Source organism: Marmota monax, unplaced genomic scaffold (assembly GCF_021218885.2).
Source record: "Marmota monax isolate L192 unplaced genomic scaffold, Marmota_monax_Labrador192_F-V1.1 WCK01_AAM20220418_F8-fsc00425, whole genome shotgun sequence".
Lineage (NCBI taxonomy): Eukaryota > Metazoa > Chordata > Mammalia > Rodentia > Sciuridae > Marmota > Marmota monax.
Window position 1 is genome coordinate 14,813 of NW_026695206.1, and position 21,303 is coordinate 36,115.

Genomic DNA, 21,303 nt, shown 5'->3' on the forward strand with positions numbered 1-21,303 from the left:
GAAGCAGCGGCGTAGAGAACGGCTTTTGAGTGTGAATGAAGGCGTCTAGTTGGGCTTAGCTAACGGGAGACACAAACCAGGGCTCAGGCCTCCGCTGTCTGCTGACACTGATACCCGCTCCTTCATCCTGCACAGCCATCCTGCAAAACCTCCCACCTGCAGACCCATGGGAAAGTCTGGTGCTTTCTCCTTGCCCCTCGACAGGATCCCTTGATGCTTAATAGACTCTGCAGCATGTAGAGTAGATGGCTCCCCCAGGGCTCTGGAGGGAAATCAAAGCAGGGTGGTCTTAGGAGCACAGTCAAACCGCTCAGTTTAGGTCATAAATGGAAATGTCACTGTGCCCTGGAACTGTGTGCTTTGCATACTTCTGATTTCAGTTATTTATACCCTGTTTTGTTTTAAATAAGATTTTAGGAAACTTACAAAAATACAGAAGATAAAAGCCAATAAATGAGGTAATTAAGGAAAGAGAGGAGACTGTGGAAGAACCTGGGAAGTGGGAACAGGAGAATAGAACAGATATTTGCAGCAGGTTGGTGTGTGCTTGCTAAAAGTGGGCTGCTCTTGGCTCCGAGCGCTCTGGTGGTCAGTTACAGGACTGCCAAGCTCTGTGAGGGAAAACGAGGCCTCTGCCTGGGAGCCCGGCCCACGACGCGGCTCTCCAGTGCCAGGCTCACTGCAGCCGTGCCCCCTCCACAGCAGCCGGGGCTACACACAGTGAGCTCCAGAGAGTCCTGGACCTTCCCTTGAGAGAGGTCAGTGCCTGCCCAAGAACCATGCGTCTGGCCGGCTGCAGCAGGAGCTGGAGGGGGGCCCAGGCCTGCCTCCTCCTGGCCGGCAGTGATGAACTGGCCCTCACAGCAAAAAGAGCACTTGCTTCAGTGTGAGTCATGGCTTTAAGCTCCAACACAGCCGCATGCAAAAACCCAAGTAGCATAGATGCATGATGTAAGAGATCCACTACTTTTCCTCTCCAGGAGCACTCATCATTAAAAACTTGGATTTTTTTCTAAAACACATCAGCATGTATGTGTGTGTGTGTATACACGTACACCTCCTGTGTGTGCACAAGGACTCTGATCTGGTGCCACTACAGATCCAGAGTTGTCATTTTGAGTCCCCATAGACCAGCGGAATACTTGTGCCATGGAAAGTGCTCGGCATGCAGAAATGCCTCGGGGGCTCCCACCGGGCGCCCGGAGAGGGAGTTCTGAGTCACCCTAAAACACATAGGCTGAAATCCTGACTCCCAGAGCTCAGGAGGTTCTGGGGTCACAGGGGGCTTCTCATGAATGAGGTTGGTGTCCTTGCAAAAGAGGCCCAGGAACCAGGTATTCCTTACCGTGGGAGGACATAGCACACAGCGCCACCTGTGGGCCAGGAAACGCCCTCACCAGACCGGAGTCACGGGCACTGCTCATGGACTTCAGGCCCCCACACTGTGAGAAGCGTCTGCTTCTGAGCTACACAGTGGAAGGTGCGTGGCTATAGCAGCTGAGTGGAGGGAGCCAGGGCCTTTCCCGCGCTCACTCCCCTCACACATAGGTTCTAGGCCATAGGAGTGTGAGGGAAAACTCAGTAAAGACGAGAAGATCTTACTCTTCTAGAAAAGTTATGCAGGCACCGAGACAGCCAGACCTGAAAGACCACCTGCAGGTCGCTGAAGGAGATGCGAGAAGCTCAGAAAGGAAACTGACCAAGAGAAATCCAGTACAGCGTGAGGCACCCCTGCATCCTAAGGGTCATAGGCAAAGCTCTCTCAACCGTGAAAAAGGGTTAGATTTATGAAATAAGAACAGGGGCCAGGAAGCAGAGCGGGGAGGGGGGGAGCCACAGTGAAGATGCCCCCTTCCAGGGCACGGCTCCAGGACCCACCACCTCCCGTCACCCACCTGCCTGCTGTCACCACCGAGTCAGCCCATTCGATGATCAGTCCTTCAAGTGGATCAGTCTACTACTCAGGGGACAGGTCTGACCATTTGTGTTGCCTCTGCACACCCTGCACTAGCAGGAGTTCCGGGAGGTGTATATCCCGATCCTGACCCATAGCAATGGGGAAATCTGAGTATTTGAATATGAAAATATGGCCTAATCATCACTATTAAAATTTCATTCCATTTTGAGTAAACCGTACAAGGTGACTTGAAGCAATCGATGAGCTGGAGGTGTGAGAAGTGACACAATACACAGCAAAAAGGCATCCAGAAGGGAACGCAGACCCAGAGACGTGAGTGACACCATTAAAATCCCGGCAACCTCCAGATGAGCCCCAAGGGAGAAGGGGTGGAGGTCGGGAGAATGCCCAGGGTGAAGAGCCCCCAGGCCTGCACCGGACCTGGCCCAGCACCCACAGCCCCTCCCTGCCCATGGGGGGCACTGGGGCTTGAGGAGAGGCCACGGCTGCGCAGAGCCTGGTGGCAGGAGCCTTCCTGGCAGCAATGCCCGGGGAGAACGGCCGGGGCAGCCCGCTCCAGGCCGAAGGGAAAGGACACTGCTTTCCTTACATCAGGACCTTTAAACCAGCCAGAGCGTCCAAGAAACAAGATAAGAATGGCTCTGCTCACAGGACACGGGCCAGTCGATCCCAGCAGGGTCTACTCACAGCCCCGTTCTGGCTTTAAATTTTTTACACATCTCTTGGCTTGTGGGCTGCATCTGATGCCTGCCTCCTGGGGCAGTGGGCACAGCTGTTAGGACTGAGGAAAGGGGATGCGGTCATAGAGATGGGCCCAGGCAGAGGCGAAGCACAGTGGTTAGACAACAGAAGGGAGGGGGAGTGCCAGGCCTGTCAGATCCCAGGGTAGAGAGATTCTAAAAGAATCAAGGGCAGGTGGAGGCTCCCTGAAGTCCGGAGAGGAAGAGAACTGATATCATGAAGCAGTCGAGGAGACTTCATGCCAAGTGACACCAAGTTCAGTTGTGGAAACTAAGAGGAAACAGAACCCAACTTGTTTTCTGGATAAAAAATATATTCAAAAGGAAAAGGGGACAAAAGAAACCGAAGGGCAGATGGACAGGCGGATGGACACAGTCGGCTCAGGGGGAGACCTGAGCGTTGCATCTGAGGGCCCTCTTGCCCCCAGTCATCTGCTGGCACGCCGGCAGGTGCCACCCCGTGGGCAGTTGCACCCATGCCAAGACTCGTGGGGACTCTGGTTTTCTATTTCAAGCAGGGGGCAGTGGAGAGTGGTGGTCCCGGGTGGTCCCTGCGGCCATTGACTCGCCTCCAAACACCCGCGTCCTGGAACGGCGGCATTGTGCCGAGCGCAAGGAGTCAAGGTGCCCCTAGATGTGGAGGCTGTGCCAGGCTGAGGAACGTCACTGCAGAGCCGAGTCACATGTGAGGAGCTGTCACCGAGCTATCACTACGGCAGGCTCCGAGGCATTGGCACCTGCTGACTTACGTGGCCTGTGCTCCCTCAGGCAGGTGGCATCCCATCCGTGCCCTGGATGTGGGGCCTCACCGAGGAGCTGCCCGAGAGCCCCACAGAGCTCCCTGCGCCCGCTCTCCCAGCCCCACACGGAGAAGACAGGACAGTGCCGGGACGCAGAACCAGGGCCATGCACAGGGCGGGTCAGGGTCAGGACTATCCCCAGTCGTTCAGGTTGGATCTGGGGGACCCTGAGATGTCTTCTTTCCAGGTAGTACGGAAGGCAGAGATACTCACGTAGGAAACATTCCTGGGACTGTGAACATCTATGGCAATATTTTATTTTTATTAATTTGTCTTCAGTATTTTTATTTGGGGAATTCATGAACAAAAGTATTTCTAGCAGAGTTGATGGGAGGTGACGTAGTAGAGAAAGTTGGTCCACTCAGCCCACAGGTGTTCACTGGGCGCTGTGTCGGGCCGCCAGGCCTCTGCCAGGCCAGAGCCAGGAAGATGGACAGGTGCCGGCCTCACAGAGCCGACCCGGAGAAGTCAGTCCGAACAGTCCCCTCAACAGTGACCCAGCAGGGCACGCGAAGTGCTTGAAACAAGGAGAAGGGCTGCGGCAGGGCAGGCGTGGAGGGCCCTGGCTGTGGAGGGCGCTGGCCCTGAGGGCACCCGGAGCCGGCAGAGCCCGGAGAGGGCGCTGCAGACCAGTGGCTCCGAGCAGAAGCCCTCGCCTCTGCAGGAAAGGGGCTGTGCGTTAAATCAGGCCCAGGTGTGGACACGGTCCGCGAAGAGCGGCCGCGGCCAGGTTTGTCCTGGACCCTGGTTGACGTTCATGGAAACTGACTATGGAGGGAAAGCTCTCTGTGGAACGTGCCCAGACGCGGCCGAGCTGCAGGAGACTGTTTCCCTTTTCTGCTGACGTTTCAGAGCTTTAGACGAGTTCCTTACGAGAGTCACAGCAGTGACAGCAAGGACAAGAGGTGGACACTGGCCAAGGGTGAGAGTCCTTGAGTCCCACGTAGCTCTTACCATTAAAAATAAAAGAATTCTCTTGGAAGTTTCCAGCAGACTCAGCTGAATCCTAGCAACTGTGAAGGTCACAGATCACCATGCCTATTTTTTTAATCCAAGTGTATTTCAGTGACTGCAAAAAATCTAGGTTGACATGTAACAGATTGAATCCTACTTGGGAGCTTTCAGCAGGAGATTAGTGTGCAGTTAATTGACTTTCAGCCTGAATTAGTGTGATCTCTTCTACATTAAACGGACGTGCACAAGACCCGCATGCAGCGGTATCACCACAGGATTACTTTACTATGTATAGGCATTTTGCATTTTAAAAGGCCTTATGAAAACATGTGCCTCTTTACACGACCTTTCATAACTGATTCCAGCTGCGGCCTGCCAACCAATTGTAATGCTTGTTTTCTTAACAAGAAACTTCCCTTTCTTGGAGCAAGAATGCTTGGTGCATTAAGTGATTAGAGCGATTAAGTCCTGAGCAAACTCACCAAGCCTGCTCCTCTGAGACCCAGCACGGCCATAGAATGAGCCATGGCAGTGCTCCTGGGATGAGTGTCTGCACAGCCTCCGTCTCTGCAGAAAGGAAGTGTGGGCATCAGGACTGGCACTCTCCAGCACACCACACCTCCAGGTGGCCTGAGCCAGGCCCTGCATGGTGGCCATCAGGACGGCGGGACAGCCTGACGGAGGGGAGCCGGTCCAGACCTGGGCACCTAGCTCCTCCTGGGCTCCTGAGGCCTCACGTGCTGTCCGAGGCACGGAACAGCACGCTCTCACGGGAGTGGCCTCCCAGCCTTGAGTGTGCGCAGCAGGTGCCGGCTTTGGCGGAAAGCGCTCAGTATCGAAGCAGAAGTGACCGGCAGGTGCCAGGGGCAGAGGGTGTTCTCCTCCATGGAGGTGGAGGAGTGTGGTGCTGCTCACGGGGAGCAAAGACAGAGACGAGGAGCTCCTGCCACAGGTCACGGAGCCACAGGAAAGGACCAGCACGGGGAGGGGGCCCGGGGAGGGGACTGGTGCAGAGTCCTGGGGTCCCAAGGCCCACTGAAGAGGAGGAGGAAGGGCTCAGTCTTTCCTGGGAACAGAGAAGACCCAAGGCAGTGCCATGGTCCCGATAGAGGTGGTCTCCTTCCTTGGAGCCTGTGTGGCTGCAGAGACCGGCTGCACCCCTTCTCTGGGGCTGGCCACTCCTGCGGCTCCTCACCTAGAGCGCCCCCATCTCTCCACTAACTAACGCAGGCTTCCATCCGCATCCTACCTGCAGAGGGCGTGGGGTCGGCTGCTGGTGCAGGCTCGTGCTCTGGTGCTACGTGGGACCGGGCGCGTCTCTCCTGGGAACAGGAGGAAGACGTCGTGGAAGCGGTTGGTGGAGACCTGCCGGATGTAGGTGCTGACGTTCCCCCTCTAGCTTGCAGGGTAGACTCAAGCCCCGCTGGACAGAGGTGAAGAATTGTGGACATGGGGCACTTGGCAGGGCTCTGGGTGGGAGAGGTGTGGCTTGGGCCACCTGATGGCTGACGGTGGACATTCAGTGCGAGGATCGTCCCGTGCCCCCCAGGCTCCAGTGCCCACCACCAGCTGAGCCGCACCGGCCCCTGGTGGGCTGGCGACATGGCACAGGCTGCTCCCACGGTGGCACCAAGAATGGAGCAGGGGCTGACAAGCCAGCAGAGCAGCAGCACGCAGACTGACTGACCACAGGAAAAGGCCGGATGTGAAGCACAGCTCCCCAGCTCTGCCTGCACAGTGTGGGCCAAGAGCCTGTGACGGCATGAACTTCCACCCGCTCCGTTGCTGCCGTCGTCACCTCCCGTTCCCCAAGCCCACGGTCGTCAGAAGCTGGGTGCCGTGTCTTCACTGGCACTGAGCTCTGCCCAGGTCTTTGCCACAGGTGTGTCACATCAGCGACTCTTGGCTGCCGTGAGCGAGGTGGCCCCAGCAACAGAACTGAGCCGTGTCCAGCTCTGGGGGCAGGAGGCTCAAGGGTAACCTCCCATCCTGTGGCCAAGAGTAGTCAGCAGACGCTCCCTAAGGGACATCATTGTGTGTGCCCAAGCCCAGCAGCACACGTGGCTGACAAGCTGCTGGCAGCTGAGAAGTTCCACATGGGGCTGGACAGTGGGGTCACCAGTATCACAGGGTCACAGGCTGCTGGCAGGAAGGGCTGATGGTGGTCCTTGGGATCCAGGCGTGGTGAACAAATGGCCCCCAATGTCCATACCCAAATTCCTGGATTTCACGAGTGTTGTGTTGTGTGAGGGATGACCTTGGTATAATCAAGATGGGGCACCTTAAAATAGGCAGTTATCCTGGACTACCTAGAGGGCCCCGTCCGACCACATGAGCCTTTGAGGGCAGAGAAGTTTCCTGGCTGGAAGCGACAGAAGTGAGGCAGGGGGTCAGCAAGAGCTGAGGCCAAGAGCCCAGCCCACTCTGCTGGCTTTAAAGGTGGAGGGGCCAGAACACGTGGTGTCCCTCATGCTGAGAAGGAGCCCCAGCTGATGGACAGGGAGCACACAGAGCCTCTCCCACCACCACAGCCTGAGTGAGCATCCTGCCGAGAACCAGCCAACTGGCTCCGTATTTCAAACCAGAGCAGGAAACCCATGAGGCCAGTCCAAGAGCTGACTGCAGACGGGGACAGTACATTTGTGCTGTCTCTGTTGCTAGACGGATGCTAACTTGCTACAGCAGCAACAGTGAGCACTAGGTGTCCACTGCCTTTAGTACCAGAGGTGAGGTCGGCTTTAACGTCCCTCCCGGCACCCTCACTGACACTTCTGCAGGGCCTGGGGTCAGGCGGGCAGCACGTGCCTCGTGGTCTGCTCCAGGACTGAGCTCCTGTTTCTACTTGGTGTCTTGTGGAGTGCTGGCTATTGGACTGGTGGCACTGGCCCTCTGCTTTTGCCCAGCAAGGAACATGCTAGGAAGGCCTGCCACAGGACAAGCCACCTGTGGTGGGCCCATGTCACCTCTCTGTAGACCAGTGGGCAGCCTGCCCCTGCCCAGCGGGCCTAGCCAGGACCAGCCCTGCCTGATGCTCCAGAGCTGGAGCAGCAAGCACCCCTGCGTGTCACCAAGGTCTGGACATCACTTGTCTCGTGTCACCATGGTGGCACCAGGTCAGGCACAGTGGCCTGAAGGGATTTGGGTCCGGCCGTCAGTGGCTTTACTCTTCTGGCTTTCTCCCGCCCCAGCCGACGTTCCAACCTCAGTTAGCAGGCTCCTCTCTCCTCCTCCCACTCACTCAGTCAGCTTTGACTTCCTAATATTAGGGGCTTCTCCTGTCCTGAATCAGAGGCAGCTCTTCAGGTGCAAGTCCTCTGGGGAATCAGGCCAGGACTCCTCCATTGAGGGTGAACATAGCAGAAGTCCACTGCTGTGGGCACCCTGAGTGGCCTCCTGCCCTCAGGAGCTTGGGTGCCGTGGAGTGGTCAGGGCGCCAGAAGGAGCTTCAGAACCAGGAGAAGAGACGGCTGTGGTCCTGGTCTCTCAGACACAGGCCTCCCCCACCTGTGCCCCTGACCACCAGTCCCAGACAGCCTCGCAGGACTCCAAAACACGTGCCACACACCCTCCAAGACGGCCGAGCCTGGCGAGGCTTTCCTCTGGCACCTGCATCTTCACGTTGTCATGGCTGATGCCCAGTGGGCCCTGAATGAAGGGGAGGGGGGCGGGAGGAGAGAGCGTGGGAGAGAACCTGCATTCTGTTTCCGACCTCCCCCTCCTAGTCTTTATCTTAACCTTGACGGAACATTGAAGATTTAAAAGGTATAAATAAGTCAAGTTTCTTAACACTCCTCACAGAACCAAGCTGTAAATGTGGAATGTACGAATCACAGTGAGTGAGAACGTGAAGCTGCCAAGTCGGGAGTACAGAGTCCTCTGCCATCTCCTGAGCACTGAGTCGTCAGAGTCCATGACTCACAGGATCAGCGGCAGTTCCCAGGCCCGAGACAGCACCACGGGAGGAAGGTCGGGGTGGAAATAGGGGCGTGGTGCTCAAGTCGCTCTGACCGGCTCTTTGGCAGACTCCTGCTAGCAGTGACAAGCATGAAGTATCGAGGGTGACGTCCACTGTACTGACAGCACCCACCCTGCGGGGGTCCCTGGACTTCCAGGATGCCTGTACTCGTTGGGGATTGACGTGATTTCTCTACGGCTCAGAGGCTCTAACTTTTACCTTCCTCAGGCGAGAGCACTTCCAACAGCCTTCGGGCCCGTGTTCAGTTCCCGACGTCTGCATACGAAGTCCCGTGGTGCCACTTTAGATGCCGTGTGTGGTGCCGGGCCTTGTCACGGCCGAGTGTCCACTGGGCTGGGGAGTACTCTTCGCCTCCAGAGGGAGGGAGGGACGCAATGTGGCGTTCAAGCTCTTGCCTTGCGGCCTTACGCCCTGGAGCTCCCGCGGGGGTCTGGATGGAGCTGAGGAGGAGACAGGGTCAGGAAAGCCGCCGTGCTCCCTGTGGACCAGTGTTTCAGGCTCTGCTCAGGGTTGAACCCTCTGGGTCTGCCAGTCACTGGCAGCCTGTCCCCTTTCTGTGACCCAGGACATTCATCTAGGTCTCTGTGGCCCTTGGATCTTGTAGTGTTCTCCTTACTGTGCTGCCCTGAGCTCCTCGGATGGGGACAGAGTCACCGACCTGTGATCTCTACGTGTTTGCAGAGACTAGAAGGACGTTACAAGGACTTGCAGAACTGAATTTGCTTTAAGTCACCATTTCAGCGACTTTATAGCAGTTTCCTACTGGGACATTATAAAACCCAATATCTGTTCTTAAAATTCATGAAGAGCTCTTAGTAACATTTCTCCTTCCTTTTGATCCTCCTTCAGTGTTTAAAAATGAACTAAAGGACTTGACTTGGACTGCTGAGATTCAAGAGCACGCACCACTCGTTTCTGTCTAGAATTCATAATGGTAATGCCTCTCCTCACTCATTTCAATAGGAGGTTTATAGCCAATTTTTCTTTCTTTTTAAAATATTTTTTAGTTGTAGATGGACATTTTTCTTTTTTTAAAAATTTTTTATTTCTATTATTTTTCTTTCTTTTTAAAGTATTTTTTAGCTGTAGATGGACATGATATCTTTATTTTTTTTATTTATTTTTATGTGGTGCCGAGGATCGAGCCCAGCGCCTCACACATGCGCTGAGCCCAGCCCAGCCCACTATCTTTCTTAATCAGATCTGTCTGAGGATGGGCGGGTGGTTTGGTAGTGAATCGGTGCTGGTTCTGCTCCAGGAACGATTCTACCTGCTGGTCTGCAGGGGTGCCCACCTCCCCTCCCAGTGCTGCAGCCATGGCACTGACTGCTGGCGCAGGACACGGCCAGTCTCAGGTACAGGGGCAGGCAGGTGACCTCGGCAGGGCCACGCTGGTCACATCAGGGCTGAGGCTCGAGTGGGTCCAGAGGAAGAAGACAGCGCTGCTCTGGGGCCCTGGAGAACCTCCAGTGGGCTCTTCTCCTCCTGGGGCTCACCTACCTGTTGGGCTCGACCTGGGTGCAGTGGGGAGAAGGGGCCTCCCAGTATCTCCTCTTTATGGAGCCCAAGTGAATCGGAATTCCTTTCTCTTGCTTTTAACCACAAACAGATGCAGAAGTTTTCCCTGTTAAACTGCTCCTGCCCACAGCCCTGTGTCCTGACTGGGTTTCCCTGGATCTGGTTCTGGAGGTGAGTATTGATCCTCTGCCCGGCCCCACCTCTGGCTTCCACCAGTGAACTTAGGCCGACTGCTCAGGGGCCTTCAGCCGCAGAGTTTTACTCTCAGTGCTGTGAAGCAAGGGCCTGAGCAGGAGGGGACCAGGGCAGTCATGACCTGGACCAGGAGGCAGCCGGGGAGGAAACAGCAGGCGTGGGCGGGTGGCGTGGGCCGCGGAACTCACAGGAGCGCCCTGCAGGGAATCCAGAGTCGCTTGTGCATCTGAATGACTTGGGGGTCGCCGGTTTCTTTAATGCATCCTTATTAAGGGGCTGTTTTGAAGCCAGTGTTTCTCTGCACACTGCCCTTAGTTCAGAACATCCGTGAATTCCCAGGTGTAAGATGGGGGCTGTCTGAGCTCCTTCTGCTGGTCTTTCCTTTGTGATGTTTCCAGCCATGGTTTATGTGGGAGACCAAGGCTGCAGCGTCCCCTGGAGTCCCTAGTCAGGGCCCTGCACTGTGCTGACTGCTAGAAGCTTTTTCAGTTCATAAAACACACTCGGGCCACAGCCTATCCCCCAGGGCCCCGGGGGGATCAGCGAAGCTGCAGGCGTGCCAGAGGAGCTCCCACTGCAGGAATTCTGGATGGGCCCCGGCTCCCGAGATGCCCATGCAACAGACTCGAGATGGTGCAGCCTTTGGGGTCCTTCCAGAAACACTGGCAGCTGCTGGAGTTGCTGGATTATAACGCATGCAAATCTCAAGTCAGATGGCTGAATAAACTCAGGGACGGCGCATGCAGAAAACCGTGAGTGTGAGTTCCTCTGAGAGCTCAGTCACACTGCAGCCCTGTCGGCTGCAGGTGCTGAAGAGCACCCTGGGCGCAGGTTCACTCAGACCTACTCTGCAGCATGCTGGGGTCAGGGCTTGCTGGTCTTACCCCTGTCGTCGGGAGACCCGCTGCTCTGCCATGGCGTCTGCCCCCCACAGCAAGAAAGACCCACACCTCAAGCCTGGCTCTGGAGGAAGCAGGAGACAGGGCTTCTGGGTTACAAGCTTCCAAGAAAGGGTGGGAGAGGTCACTGAGACTTAGGCACCTCGTGTACCCTCAGGGTGACCCTTGTTCAGCACCCATCAGGCAGCAAGCCTGACCTTGCCGTGGAGCCCACTGCTCACGCTCAGCACTTTAACCACAAGGGCTCTGGTGAGGGTCCCAGCTGGCAGTCTCTGGAGGACAGCCCTCCTGACAGAATGCCGGGGACCATCCCTGGAGTGGGGGTTACCAAGGCAACGGTCTGGTCTGGGCGCACCTCAGGCTGAGCGACGCGTGCAGACTGCCAGGCTAGCTAGGCCCAGGTATTTCAAGGTGAGCTTCAGATGTGGCTGGCTCTTCTGAGACTCCCAGGCATCGTGAACGCCGTGGTCTGAGCGCTCCAGGCCAGTATTTGTTAGGTGTTAAGTGTTTTGTGTCACTGTGGAGTGGTGGCTGCAGAAGCTCTGGCTGTGCTCGCCAGGTCCAGGGACTGAGGCTCCCTTGCCTGACAGGCACTGCCCTTAACCAGGGCATTCTGCTCACCTAGATGGCTGCAAGTGTGAGACGGGCAAGACCTGCCTTGGGATTTCTACTGGGAAAATACGTAGACTGTGACCCTTTAGAAAGTTGGGGTGGGCGTGCATTTCATTTTAATAAACATCTATGATCCACACCGATGTGATGAAATGCCGAATGTTTGGCGATTCTAATCGGCAAGAGGGCCAGGAACACTTTGTGGATAGAATGGGAACCTGTTTGGAGCTCCACGGAAGACAACAGGACCGCGACAGTTCCTTTGCGGAGACATCAGACATCAGGTGTAGGTGCAGGCTGCACACAGAACAGCACAGCAGGAAATGAGTCTCTGGCCTAATAAAAATGCAGCTTTGTGCTCACAATGATTTTTCCTAAGCGGTGAGTAAACCAAAGGGTATCACCATGGTCAAAGAACTGCCATGGCATATGTCATTCCACAGGCCAACTCTGATTCTCAACAAGGATTTTTTTAATGTCATTTGTGAAGATATCTTAACCACTTTAAGATTCACTTTTTCATCTATGAAACTATGATTTTTGTCCTTGAATGAAAATTACATTTGTAAATCGTGATGATGGAAGAATCTGTATGAGGCTTTAAGTCCTTCCTTGGGCTGCAGATTGTAGTGACATGTTGAACGTGGTCACCAACTAGTATGTGTTCTTTTTCTTTTTTAAATAACTCTATTTATTTATTCACTTTTTTATGTGGTGCTGAGGATGGAACCCGGGGCCTCACCCGTGCTTGGCCAGTGCACTGCCTCGAGCTCCAGCCCTAGCCCCCTTTTTCTTTTAAAGTAAACATTTCTGCCCTGAAATTTCACCGTTTTCCATTCTGAGAACCTGAAGTCATTTGTTCTTTGCTCTTTAAAGACCCTAATCCCAAAAGCTATCCCACATTTCAAAAAGGCTTAAAGCTATTATGTGGTCCCTGGAGCTTAGGCAAGAAATAGGTTTGGGATCACTGACAGATGGAGGAGAGTGAGCCAAGCCATGCTGGGGAGCAAGTGCGGCCAGGGAGCCGGGGGCAGAGAGCAGAGGCCAGGCGCTGGCCCTGGAGACAGGGGCGGAGTCCACAGCAGGGAGAAGGGGCTGACCTGAGAGGAAGCACGGCTGACCAGGATGCCCAGGGAGGGCGGAGTGGCCGAGTGGCCGGCACCCTTCTGGTTGGGTTGTCGAAGGGGAAAGGCAGCTGTGCCCTGTAGTGTGAGGAATCAGCAGATGCACCACAAATCGTATCTGCACTGGAGCCATCCACGAGTCGTAGAAGGTGTGTCTGAAGGCACTGCCCAACGCAGGTCTCCCCTGTTACCACAGGTCAGGATCCCTGTGTCTCTGGGGGTAGCCGGAGGATCAGGGGCCGACCCTGTGGCAAGTCTGTCACTGGCAAAGGAAAACAGCGGAGGGGGCGCTGACACCGGAGGACCCAAGCAGCCTCCCTGCCGTCCCACCAACCCTGTTTGGGAACTTTGATACAAGCTCAGATTTTCTGTGGACACAAAAGTGCTCTCACCCCCAGGCCTCCCACGCAGACCCGGTGGCGGCACTAACAGCTGGGGACGAGACAGAAGGGCAGCAGCAAGGGGCCGTGGGATCTTCAGAACTGGACCACACCTCAGGGCGCAGGACGCTGTCCTTTTAGCAGAACCCAACACAGAGCAGACATCCCGGTGAGAAGACAAGTGGCCCAGGATGCTCGTGACAGCACCCCATAAGTGGGAAACAGACACATAACCACAGCCACGACGTCTTCCCAGCCGGCCAAGATTTCAAACCAAAAAGTAAGAAACTCGGTGAGCAGCAGACAGCACATCGTGGTCAGACCTCCGAAGACCCAGGGACCTAAGAGCAGCCTCAGAGGGGGACAGCAGGTGCTGGGGACCCGTGGGCCACCAGGGAGGTCATGGGAGGTCATGGGAGGCCTGGGCAGCCCGCCAGGAGCCCAGAGGAGGCGAGTGTGTCACCTAGGAAAGCGGCCACCAGAGGAGGCGAGGCGCGAGCCCGTCCTGTGAACGCAGGGTGACTGTCCTTCACGGAAGACGAGAGCCGCGTGGAGGGCAGGAGCGCGGCAGTGAGCCGTGGACGAGCACGTCCAGCTCCAACCCTTTTCTCTAGAAGATGCCGCTGTTGAAAGCAAACACAGAGCAACGCATCGAATGCAGAGTGCAGGCACAGAGACCAAGGGGTGTGACAGGAGGGAGTGAGGGCTGCTGAGGGCACTCAGCCGTCACCAGGCAGTAACCACAGGGGGAAGGCCAAGGGACGGATAAACAGGGAGACTAAAAATGATACAGAAGCCACGAAATGTGGGACAGAAGCAAACAGCCAGGCGGGAGGCGTAGGTCCACCCTTCCAGGAACCACGTGACACGCGATGTGACGTAGCACCAGCTGAAGTGCAGGTGTGTCAGGCTGTGTTTAAACATGGGTCCCACAGAACAGGCACTTATAAAACAAGGTCTTGTTTTATAATCTATCTTGTTGACAATCTAAGCCCAAAGATGGGAAAAGTTTGGAAATAAAAGGATTAGAAAACCAAGAAAACCAATGTAGCTATATTGGCATCAGAGCAAGACCTTCCAGTCACTAAGAATTACCAAGAATAGAGAAAACATTTAATAACAACCAGAGTCAATCCATCACAAAACATAATCACTCCAAATGCAAATTCTTCTAATAACAGGTTCAAAATACTTAACACAAAATCCAACAGAAGAAAAAGGGAGAAGACTGAAGCATAATCACAGCTGGAGATTTGAACTCCTCTCCTGAAATTTGTAAATGAAGCAGATGAAGCTATCAGTGGGCAGAGGATGGACTTGAATGATATTCTTTACCAGCCTCATCTCATTGGCATTTATAGAGCACCAAGCTCAGCAATTACAGAGTGCACTATTTTTCCAAGCACTTAAACTACTCACCAAACTAGGCCATGAACTGGGCCGCGAGTCAAGTTGCTAAACATCTCGAAGGACTGAAATCATGCAGAGCACATTCTCTGACTTAAATGGAATTGAAGTAGAAATTAAATTCTGAATGGTAACTGGCGAATCTCCAAATATTTGAAAATTAAGCAGTAAATAAGCTACAGGAGTCATAAGGGAAAATAGGAGAGTAAGTGTGAAATACATGAACATGTGAGTGTGAGAACACGACACGAAGTCGTGGGGCGCAGCTCAGACCTCAGGAGAAGCAGTGTTCACCCTCAACACAAGTGTCAGGAAGAGGGATATTCTAATCAAAACCCTGAGATTCCGCTGCAGAAAGTAGATGAGAAGAGCAGATGGGATCCGGAAGTGTGGGGAGGAGGGTGGTGAGAGGCGGAAATGAGGGGCAGGAGAAGACGAGAGTAAGTAGACACTAAGAAGAACTTCTGTACCTGCCAATGAAATCAGATCTACAATTCAACCGTCTGCACCCCGGAGACTCCGGCCCAGGTGGCTTTACCAGGGACCTTACAGAGCAGAAGCAGTGAGGGCCTAGGGCTCCCCTCAGGGCCTCCACCCGGGCTCTCCCGCTCGGTGCTCAGTTCCCCTGCAGTGCGTGTGTCTGGAGCAGCTGTCTGTAGACAAGGAGGCAGTGTCCTGCCGGAGAAGTCCAGGCTCCTCTCTGTCCTCTAGGGCCAGCAAGCCAGGGGGCTCCAGAGTCCACACAGCCCGAGTGGGTGCCTTGGGGTCTCGGCGGCAGTGTGGCGCAGGACAGTGTGCAGGGGCCCCGCCAGCCTGCTGTGCTGTGTGCCTCATGGCCTCGTGCCGTGGGTAGAGGACCTCTGCGGGCAGGGATGCTGAGAAGAAAGTTCTCGGAACTGCTCCCACATGCAGTTCTGTCCACGCCCGTCCCCCACAGAGGAGAGGAGCTCGAGCCCGTGGGCTGAGGGGCAGAGGGTGGTGCGGGAGAGCACAGCTGTGTGGCTCCGGGGACACCAGGTTCTGGGACAGACAGAGCGCAGCCAGGACAGGGTCTGAGTGCAGGACAGAGGAAAGGCCTGGTGCGGTGGCCGTGTTCCCGTCCTACAGGGGTGGTCCCACAGCCACATGTGACCTGAGAGGCTACTGACAGGAACACACTCACAGCCCGCCTGGCGCTCCATTTCAGCTTCTCTCAGAGCGCTGGGAGCCCCGACGCTGCGGGACTGTACACAAGGTTGGCTCTGAGAAGCAAGCCCTGCAGAGGCTACGGAGTGCCCATTTCCTGTGGTGCGGGGTGGAACCTCGACCTCCCGCACGCTGGGCAAGCGCTCTGCCAGGAGCGGCACCCCAGCCCTTTTTACTTTGATTTTGAGACAGGGCCTCACTAATTTTCTGAGCCTGGCCTTGAACTTTTGATGCTCCCGCCTCAGTGGCCACGGTACCTGGGATTAGAGGCGCGTGAGCCAGTGCGCCTGGTTCAGATGGACTCTTTGGAGAACAGAAGGTGTGGACTAGAGAGGACAGAAAGCAGCGAGTGAGACTGAATGCAGTTAACTCTTCAAAGAAAGTTGCTGTGAGACAGGAAGGCCATTTCTTGGCGTCAGGAAGGAGCTATGTATGTTTGTCCTCTGGTCCAGGAGAAGATGCCCCGTAGATCTGCAAGTCTTTATTTTAAGTTGTTATTGGAAAGCCAAGAATCTGAGAATCTTCAGAGTCTTTATTTTGGCACAGTCTTACAGTGATAGAGACACTGGGCACATACACAGTTCAGGTCCTGGCCGCGCCCTCCACGGTCCCTGGTCCTGTCAAGACTGGGTGTCCCGTGCTGCACTGTTGTGCTCCGTGAACGGCAGTGGCTGCATGTCACGGTCAACCCCATCTGTCGCTTGCGCTGAGGCTGGTCTTCCACCACACAGCGCTCTGGGTTCTGAAATGCATGGCATCAGGAGCGCCCTGCCAGTCCCTCTGCCGTCCTGCTTCACTGGGCCTCCCTCCCTGCCCGCTGCAGCCTGGCTCCCATCTTCCTGCCACCCCGGAGCTTGGCCCCCCAGGATGCCTCTGGCATCTTTGCAGTTCCCTTCCTGCTCCCACCTGGTCAGACACCACGGCGCTCACCTCGGACTCCACAAGAGCCTGGTGTGAATGGAGCCCCTGACCCAGGCTCCTCAGAGGCTCTCGGCCTCCATCTCTGCTGCAGGCTGGGCAGCTGCTGCACTGCCGTACCTGCGTGGAATTCCACGGCGTGGATGCACCACATTCTGCCCTTCCTTCTGCAGGTGGACATTCAGATCATCTCCAGGTTCACTGTGACTCACGAGGACATGAGCGTCCACAGACAAGGCCTTCTGTCAACACAGGGCAACGTGTATGCAATGTACGGTCAGCGGGAGCTGGTCAGCCTCCTTCTCTCTGCCCAGGCCGGCTCTCTGGGCTCCTCTGGATTGAGGCCCGTGGCTGAGAGGCTGAGGTACCCTGTGGATCAGGTTGCTTCGGGGTCTCCCACTGGGGCTGAGCGCTGGCTCCTACAGTGTCCCTCCTTGTATTTGACTTTCAGGCCCACAGTTGGGTGGTGTTTCTGAGTCAGTGAAATGGGACGTGCTCATTCAATCTGCTCTCTTGACTCGGTGGCTTCCCCTGGAAATTAGAAGGTGACAGGCGAAGTCCTGTCCCCTGTTTACTGATGAGAATGCTCACACAACAATTCTAGTGTGTACCTTCATGTCTCTTCTCATTTATTTTAATCCTTAGCTGTTCTGTGAATGCAGAGTATTTTCATGCAACAAGCAAGTTGTCTTTGGAGTAAGATTATTAAATCTAATGAAGACAGTAAATTGTTCTAGTATATTGGCTCTGAGGAACTATTTAGAATTTGGCCACAACACTGGTGGCCCCCACTCCGCGTGTTCCTGGACACTTGCAGATCTTCCCATGCAGTGGAGCCCGGGTGGCCGGGCATTGCTTCGGCATGGCCCCGTGTAGGATGAGTGCTCAGGCTTCACCTCTGTGCACAGGAGAGTGAAGGGGAGGCTGTCAGGCCCACGGGCACCCTGCCACACTGACACTGGGTGATAGGTGAGCCAGAGAGTCCTCCTGCAGGCCGTTTTTAAAGCTAGCACAATTTTATGAACCCTTAAGAGAACAGAATTCTGATTAAAATAATCATCTGATTATCATCTAGGCACTTAGGCAAAATAAGATCTTGCTGGCACTGGCTGTGACACAGTGAGTCCCGAGCTGGATTTTTCCAGCTGTCGTGCCAGAACTATTTTAGCACAGCACCTGAAGACAGCATTCTTCACATGCTCCCCGGACCTTACTTGGTAAAAGATAAGCCTGTGTTTCAAGGCTCCCTGTGTGTCTGTTTTTAGTTCAGTTTAATGAATGTTTTAAGTTTGCATCATGACCGGCTGTACTATCCAGAAAGCCATGTCAAACCTGAGGCCTCTGGCTTTGACAGGAAACGAAAATAAATAGAGTGGCTAGCTGTACACAGTTCAAATCGCTTTTGCTCCAATTTTCACCAAGTCCATATGGGATTAATCAGTCCTATTGGATAAAATTCAGAGTCATATGATTTTCACAGAATAGATACTGTCGAAGCTGAATCTCCTCATCATACCTGAGCTGTGTAGTTTGAACAAATGGCTCAAAGTGAGGTCTGAAAACATAAAACTTAACGTGATTCTCCCACTATCGGCAGACACTCTTGTTTGATTTGTAAATGGTGGGTTAAAGGATTTGTGAAAAACAGGCTTCCTCTTGTCACACAGGCCTATTCCTTTTATAGAATCAGGTCGTCAACTTTTTTCTTTTTGGGGAACAGTAGATAGGAGTGGGTGGGAGACCAGCAGCTCTGCACACTTAGTGGGTCAGAAGCCACCTCTGGGCCTGGGGAGTGTGTGACAGTCTCCTTGGGCTCTGGAGGGTGCACTGTCTGCCATCAGCACCTCTCGAAGACAGAGACTGGGCTGTAGGGGTAAGGGGCCAGGCAGGGCCACCCCTGAGAAATCTCCAGAAAGTTAGAGAAAGATGGAAATAAAACACAGCAACTAAGGTGGAGCAGGAAGCAGGCGAGGGCAGGGAACTCCTCCTCTCTCCAGCCTGCACACCTTGCTTATCCCACTGAGGAGGGCCTCCCCTGCCCTCTGGCTGCAGTAGCTCCCCCTCTCCTCACCAGCCGCAGGCCAGGAGTGGAGCCATCATCCTCTCAAGGTACCACCTCCAGGCATCATTCTGCTCCTCCCGGGACGGACAGACAGACAGACAAGACACACACACACACACACACACACACACACACACTGCTGCTTTCCTTACTGTCCTATACATTCACTGATTTTAAACATAGGGATGACTTTCTACATTTTTGTTGATCCTTATCAAATAGGAAGCTATCAAAAATGAGAACTAGAGGGGCTAAGGCTGCAGCTCTGCTCCCCCCCCATCCTCCTGCTGTGCTCCCCCCCCACATCCTCCTGCTGTGCTCCCTTCCTGTCCCCCACATCCTCCTGCTCTGCTCCCTTCCCCCACATCCTCCTGCTCTGCTCCCTTCCCCCCCCACATCCTCCTGCTCTGCTCCCTTCCCCCCCCCACAGCCTCCTGCTCTGCTCCCTTCCCCCCCCACATCCTCCTGCTCTGCTCCCTTCCCCCCCCACATCCTCCTGCTCTGCTCCCTTCCCCCACATCCTCCTGCTCTGCTCCCTTCCCCCACATCCTCCTGCTCTGCTCCCTTCCCCCCACATCCTCCTGCTCTGCTCCCTTCCCCCCCACATCCTCCTGCTCTGCTCCCTTCCCCCCCACATCCTCCTGCTCTGCTCCCTTCCCCCCCACATCCTCCTGCTCTGCTCCCTTCCCCCCCCATCCTCCTGCTGTGCTCCCCCCCCACATCCTCCTGCTGTGCTCCCTCCCCCCCACATCCTTCTGCTGTGCTCCCTTCCCCCACATCCTCCTGCTCTGCTCCCTTCCCCCCACATCCTCCTGCTCTGCTCCCTTCCCCCCACATCCTCCTGCTCTGCTCCCTTCCCCCACATCCTCCTGCTCTGCTCCCTTCCCCCACATCCTCCTGCTCTGCTCCCTTCCCCCCCACATCCTCCTGCTCTGCTCCCTTCCCCCCCACATCCTCCTGCTCTGCTCCCTTCCCCCCCACATCCTCCTGCTCTGCTCCCTTCCCCCACATCCTCCTGCTCTGCTCCCTTCCCCCCCACATCCTCCTGCTCTGCTCCCTTCCCCCCACATCCTCCTGCTCTGCTCCCTTCCCCCCACATCCTCCTGCTCTGCTCCCTTCCCCCCCACATCCTCCTGCTCTGCTCCCTTCCCCCCCACATCCTCCTGCTCTGCTCCCTTCCCCCCCACATCCTCCTGCTCTGCTCCCTTCCCCCCACATCCTCCTGCTCTGCTCCCTTCCCCCCCACATCCTCCTGCTCTGCTCCCTTCCCCCCCACATCCTCCTGCTCTGCTCCCTTCCCCCCCACATCCTCCTGCTCTGCTCCCTTCCCCCCCACATCCTCCTGCTCTGCTCCCTTCCCCCCACATCCTCCTGCTCTGCTCCCTTCCCCCCACATCCTCCTGCTCTGCTCCCTTCCCCCCCACATCCTCCTGCTCTGCTCCCTTCCCCCCCACATCCTCCTGCTCTGCTCCCTTCCCCCCACATCCTCCTGCTCTGCTCCCTTCCCCCCACATCCTCCTGCTCTGCTCCCTTCCCCCCACATCCTCCTGCTCTGCTCCCTTCCCCCCACATCCTCCTGCTCTGCTCCCTTCCCCCCACATCCTCCTGCTCTGCTCCCTTCCCCCCACATCCTCCTGCTCTGCTCCCTTCCCCCCACATCCTCCTGCTCTGCTCCCTTCCCCCCCACATCCTCCTGCTCTGCTCCCTTCCCCCCCACATCCTCCTGCTCTGCTCCCTTCCCCCCCACATCCTCCTGCTCTGCTCCCTTCCCCCCACATCCTCCTGCTCTGCTCCCTTCCCCCACATCCTCCTGCTCTGCTCCCTTCCCCCCACATCCTCCTGCTCTGCTCCCTTCCCCCCCACATCCTCCTGCTCTGCTCCCTTCCCCCCCACATCCTCCTGCTCTGCTCCCTTCCCCCCCACATCCTCCTGCTCTGCTCCCTTCCCCCCCACATCCTCCTGCTCTGCTCCCTTCCCCCCACATCCTCCTGCTCTGCTCCCTTCCCCCCCACATCCTCCTGCTCTGCTCCCTTCCCCCCCACATCCTCCTGCTCTGCTCCCTTCCCCCCACATCCTCCTGCTCTGCTCCCTTCCCCCCACATCCTCCTGCTCTGCTCCCTTCCCCCCCACATCCTCCTGCTCTGCTCCCTTCCCCCCCACATCCTCCTGCTCTGCTCCCTTCCCCCCACATCCTCCTGCTCTGCTCCCTTCCCCCCCACATCCTCCTGCTCTGCTCCCTTCCCCCCCACATCCTCCTGCTCTGCTCCCCCCCCCCCCACATCCTCCTGCTCTGCTCCCTTCCCCCCCACATCCTCCTGCTCTGCTCCCTTCCCCCCCCACATCCTCCTGCTCTGCTCCCTTCCCCCCCACATCCTCCTGCTCTGCTCCCTTCCCCCCCACATCCTCCTGCTCTGCTCCCTTCCCCCACATCCTCCTGCTCTGCTCCCTTCCCCCCCACATCCTCCTGCTCTGCTCCCTTCCCCCCCACATCCTCCTGCTCTGCTCCCTTCCCCCCCACATCCTCCTGCTCTGCTCCCTTCCCCCCACATCCTCCTGCTCTGCTCCCTTCCCCCCCACATCCTCCTGCTCTGCTCCCTTCCCCCCCACATCCTCCT

The 21,303-nt window shown here is 56.0% G+C and overlaps 1 long non-coding RNA gene across 1 annotated transcript; it reads left to right on the plus strand.

The window, feature by feature from the left end:
* The first annotated feature begins 985 nt into the window (after positions 1 to 985).
* Positions 986 to 17,390, plus strand: LOC124083583 (uncharacterized). The gene is made up of 3 exons (XR_006848818.2): positions 986 to 9,322; positions 9,998 to 10,077; positions 16,800 to 17,390. It is a non-coding gene; the product is annotated as an uncharacterized LOC124083583 (long non-coding RNA).
* Positions 17,391 to 21,303: the final 3,913 nt, after the last annotated feature.